Below are 5,839 nucleotides of genomic sequence, written 5' to 3'. Positions count from 1 at the left end.
GTACATCGTACACCAACATTTGACGTACCGAGGCATTACACCCCGCACGCCCCCAACAGGACCAATCAAGGCTCGCATACGACCTGCGACTTACTGCGGCTCCCTGAAGGTCCCCGTAGGACGACCATCACCAGTTAAGGTGTAGTTGACTTGTCAGGGCACGGTAGTCCCCACAAGTCCCCGATTATTCGTGGATATCGTCCTACGATTGTTTCTGACTCCTTTTGCTCCCCGCAGGTCCCCGTAGGACGACCATCACCAGTTAAGGTGTAGTTGACTTGTCAGGGCACGGTAGTCCCCACAAGTCCCCGATTATTCGTGGATATCGTCCTACGAGTTTTTGTGACCCTTGGGTTCCCGGCAGGTCCCCGTAGGACAACCATCACCAGTTAAGGTGTAGTTGACTTGTCAGGGCACGGTGGTCCCCACAAGTCCCCGATTATTCGGAGATATTGTCCTACGAGTTTTAGTGACCCTTTTGTTCCCCGCAGGTCCCCGTAGGACGACCATCACCAGTTAAGGTGTAGTTGACTTGTCAGGGCACGGTAGTCCCCACAAGTCCCCGATTATTCGTGGATATCGTCCTACGAGTTTTTGTGACCCTTGGGTTCCCGAACTTTGCTACGATGGTTCTGCCTCCAGAGGAGACTTATGAACACTTCGTATCATTTCTTACACCGAACCATGGGATCGCGAGATTGCTCCCGGATCCCTAATCACCTTACATTTTCGTTTCGTTTCCGTACACTACGATGAGCTAATTCAATTTGTTTGTTCGTCTGGCGAACGTTTTATTGCGGAATTACCGCGGTACTTCCAGCCGGGTATGGCTGCCGTACGACCTACAGGATAGATCATCGAACCACTTTTCGTGCATATTGTCCGTCGAGGGTATCACCTCGATACCCCCAACAGACCTTTGGACACTTCCTCACTACTCCTTGGAGCAGCAATCAGGGAACCATATAGTAGGAACAGCCGAATATGGAACTCTTTTCGTACTTTGGACACCTCCTATAACTTGTATGGCGACTTCGGGGACCTTCATTTCGTTCTCAGTTGGTACCCCTATTTCGGTCTTTGGACACCTCGTCTTACCCGTATAACTCACTTTAGGTCCACTTATTTGCCTGATATCTCATCGTGAACCCGTTTTTCGTACACCGTACACACCTAGGAACACCACATATGCGTTTCCCTTTCGATCGTGAAGTTTTCAAATTTTTCGATTTTTGGTCCTAGAAATTCATGAACGGTGGGAGACCAAAATTTTTCATAAAAAAAAAATTTTCACCGTTTGACCATAAAAACCTTCTTTTCGTACATACCCCATCATTTCTTCACGTTTTAGGCCATTTCTGAAATTTTCGCTTCGATAGTGTGTCCCCTATAATACAAAATGAACATTTTGCATCTCCCACAAGTGGCCATTTTTTTCCGCCACTGAAGAACACGACCTCGGGAACTCGGACCTAGGACGTGGCCATGTAAGTCATAGGCCACCCCAACTTTTGCAAAATACTGTTTCTTTTCACTTTTCATGATCTAAGGCGCGTTCCGACGGCGTTTTGAACAAATTTATGAGAAAAAAAATTTTGACCCTCGGACCAAAATTTTTTCGTTCGGGGCCCCATGGCCTATGGCCAGTATGGGAACTCGGGATGCCGATATGACAAAATTTGTCAAAAAATCACTAAAAAGTCGCTATGGCCCATTATTTAGAGCTTGTTGAGACCTTTCTAAAACACCTTGGTTGACCCCTGTCCGATAAGTAGTTTTCGAGATATTCGAGAAAATGTGATTTTTTGGGACATAGAAAATTTTTGACCCGTACCCTAAGAAAAAGTGATTTTTTCATAGGACAATTTTTTCTTCGCAAATACTGTTTGGTTTCACTTTTCATTATTAGAAACGCGTTCCGAAGCCATTTTCATCAAAATCTCGTGAAAAAAAAATTTCACCCCCGGACCAAAAGTTGGCCGTTCGGTGCCCTATGGCCTATGGCCAGTATGGGAACCAAGGATGCCGATATGCGAAAAAGTGTCAAAAAATCACTTGAAAGTCGCTATGGCTCATTAAATAGAGCTAGTAAAGACCTTTCTAAAACACCTTGGTTGACCCCTGTCCGATAAGTAGTTTTCGAGATATTCGAGAATAAGTGATTTTTTGGGACTTAGAAAATTTTTGACCCGTACCCTAAGAAAAAGTGATTTTTTCATAGGACAATTTTTTCTTCGCAAATACTGTTTGGTTTCACTTTTCATTATTAGAAACGCGTTCCGAAGCCATTTTCATCAAAATCTCGTGAAAAAAAAATTTCACCCCCGGACCAAAAGTTGGCCGTTCGGTGCCCTATGGCCTATGGCCAGTATGGGAACCAAGGATGCCGATATGCGAAAAAGTGTCAAAAAATCACTTGAAAGTCGCTATGGCTCATTAAATAGAGCTAGTAAAGACCTTTCTAAAACACCTTGGTTGACCCCTGTCCGATAAGTAGTTTTCGAGATATTCGAGAATAAGTGATTTTTTGGGACTTAGAAATTTTTTGACCCGTACCCTAAGAAAAAGTGATTTTTTCATAGGACAATTTTTTCGTCGCAAATACTGTTTGGTTTCACTTTTCATTATTAGAAACGCGTTCCGAAGCCATTTTCATCAAAATCTCGTGAAAAAAAAATTTCACCCCCGGACCAAAAGTTGGCCGTTCGGTGCCCTATGGCCTATGGCCAGTAAGGGAACCAAGGATGCCGATATGCGAAAAAGTGTCAAAAAATCACTTGAAAGTCGCTATGGCTCATTAAATAGAGCTTGTAAAGACCTTTCTAAAACACCTTGGTTGACCCCTGTCCGATAAGTAGTTTTCGAGATATTCGAGAATATGTGATTTTTTGGGACTTAGAAAATTTTCGACCATGACATATATGAAAAGTGAATTTTTCATAGGACCAAAAAGTTTGTCCAAATAGGGTTTTGGTTCACTTTTTATGGTCAGATAAGTGATCCGATGCTATTTTCATGATCATTAGAGGGATTTCACGCTGTGACCAAAAATTTTCATACTTCATACTTGTCCCGGTGCCGTATATGGGAGGACCGGGGGAAGATGTGTTTGTAAGTCGTGATGTTCAGTGACGGATTTCTGGGACTTAGAAAAAAAATGTGCTCTCAGGCACATTATATGTTTCATACACACATAGTTTTCATTCTTCATACTTGTCCCGGTGCCGTATATGGGAGGACCGGGGGAACATGTCTTCGTAAGTCGTGATGTTCAGTGACGGATTTCTGGGACTTAGAAAAAAAATGTGCTCTCAGGCACATTATATGTTCCATACACACATTATTTTCATTCTTCATACTTGTCCCCGTGCCGTATATGGGAGGACCGGGGGAACATGTCTTCGTAAGTCGTGATGTTCAGTGACGGATTTCTGGGACTTAGAAAAAAAATGTGCTCTCAGGCACATTATATGTTCCATACACACATTATTTTCATTCTTCATACTTGTCCCCGTGCCGTATATGGGAGGACCGGGGGAACATGTCTTCGTAAGTCGTGATGTTCAGTGACGGATTTCTGGGACTTAGAAAAAAAATGTGCTCTCAGGCACATTATATGTTCCATACACACATAGTTTTCATTCTTCATACTTGTCCCCGTGCCGTATATGGGAGGACCGGGGGAACATGTCTTCGTAAGTCGTGATGTTCAGTGACGGATTTCTGGGACTTAGAAAAAAAATGTGCTCTCAGGCACATTATATGTTCCATACACACATGATTTTCATTCTTCATACTTGTCCCCGTGCCGTATATGGGAGGACCGGGGGAAGATGTGTTTGTAAGTCGTGATGTTCAGTGACGGATTTCTGGGACTTAGAAAAAAAATGTGCTCTCAGGCACATTATATGTTCCATACACACATGATTTTCATTCTTCATACTTGTCCCCGTGCCGTATATGGGAGGACCGGGGGAAGATGTGTTTGTAAGTCGTGATGTTCAGTGACGGATTTCTGGGACTTAGAAAAATAAATGTACCCTTAGGCACATTATTTGTATCAATAATTGTATCCCCAGCCTTTCATGGGGAACTTTTCCGTATTCCCGGACTTGTACATTTTTCGGGTTCCACCTCCCGACAATGTATCTCTACTGTGCATTACGTACCTGATAACGCACGGCACCCATTGGGTGACTCCACTTAACCATCTTTCGATAATGCCCGTGTTGCAGATATAATCCCAACACCTACCAGGCTTTATATGTACATCGAACGTTACATACGATGCACCCCGTATTCCCGGACTTGTACATTTTTCGGGTTCCACCTCCCGACAATGTATCTCTACTGTGCATTACGTACCTGATAACGCACGGCACCCATTGGGTGACTCCACTTAACCATCTTTCGATAATGCCCGTGTTGCAGATATAATCCCAACACCTACCAGGCTTTATATGTACATCGAACGTTACATACGATGCACCCCGTATTCCCGGACTTGTACATTTTTCGGGTTCCACCTCCCGACAATGTATCTCTACTGTGCATTACGTACCTGATAACGCACGGCACCCATTGGGTGACTCCACTTAACCATCTTTCGATAATGCCCGTGTTGCAGATATAATCCCAACACCTACCAGGCTTTATATGTACATCGAACGTTACATACGATGCACCCCGTATTCCCGGACTTGTACATTTTTCGGGTTCCACCTCCCGATAATGTATCTTGCTATCACTTCTACTCCTCGACTTCACCACGCTCAACACCCTGCCCTTCGCTACCGGGCCAGGACGTGCCTTGCGTCCACCATAACACCACCAGGCGTAGGTCGCCTGAGAGGATCGATGCGAACGCATCTCTACAACTTGAAACTCCTAGCCTGAAGTCCCGTCGTTTGCGGGCGGTCGGTGGGCATCGAAACTAGTCAAGTCCACGGTCGGCGAGGTCGGCGGCCACCGGCGTTCCCTATGGTCAGGTACTAACACGTGCAGTGCGACCCCGCGCGATGCGGCCCAGTCTATGAAGCGGGGATGAGGCGCCAGGCTGCAGAGGCAGTTCCAGCGGATCTCGGAGGGTTGTTAGGCCCGCTAGCTTCCGATTGCCCATTAGGTTTTGAAGCGCTATCAGCTCGGATTGGTTACGACCTTAGAGGCGTTCAGGCATAATCCAGCGGACGTAGCGTCATACCAAAGTCCGGTCGAACTAGTATTGAGCCAGTGGTCCGTACCTGTGGTTCCTCTCGTACTGCACAGGAGTTCCGTTACGATAGCACGTATTAGCACACACCAGTAGGGTAAAACTAACCTGTCTCACGACGGTCTAAACCCAGCTCACGTTCCCTTGAAAGGGTGAACAATCCTACGCTTGGGGAATTTTGCTTCACAATGATAGGAAGAGCCGACATCGAAGGATCAAAAAGTCACGTCGCTATGAACGCTTGGCGACCACAAGCCAGTTATCCCTGTAGTGGCGATCGAGCAGCCGAACAGTGCAGACGCATTCACGCTGTGCTCCGCGAGGAAAAAGTGAAGTGGTGAAAACTCGGGAAATTCGGTAGTTAGGACAGTGGATTTTTGTGTCCGGCCCCCGATTGCCATCCTGAACCCCCCCTCCGAATTTTTCCGGAAAATTCGGAAAACTGGGGGAGTTTTTCGGGGAACGGTTTTCCGGGAATAACTCGCGTATTAGTGGACCGATTTGTTTAAGTGACGTATCAAAAGAAGCGCGCTATTGAGACGCACCAAACAGTGAAGACAGAACTAACGATTTCATGGAGTACGCCATTTTGTGGACGTTTAAAGTGCAAAACTTTGAGTGATTATAACT

This window comes from Anopheles stephensi, unplaced genomic scaffold, assembly GCF_013141755.1.
Source record: "Anopheles stephensi strain Indian unplaced genomic scaffold, UCI_ANSTEP_V1.0 ucontig211, whole genome shotgun sequence".
Taxonomy (NCBI): Eukaryota; Metazoa; Arthropoda; class Insecta; order Diptera; family Culicidae; genus Anopheles; species Anopheles stephensi.
This window is presented reverse-complemented; position numbering follows the sequence as displayed.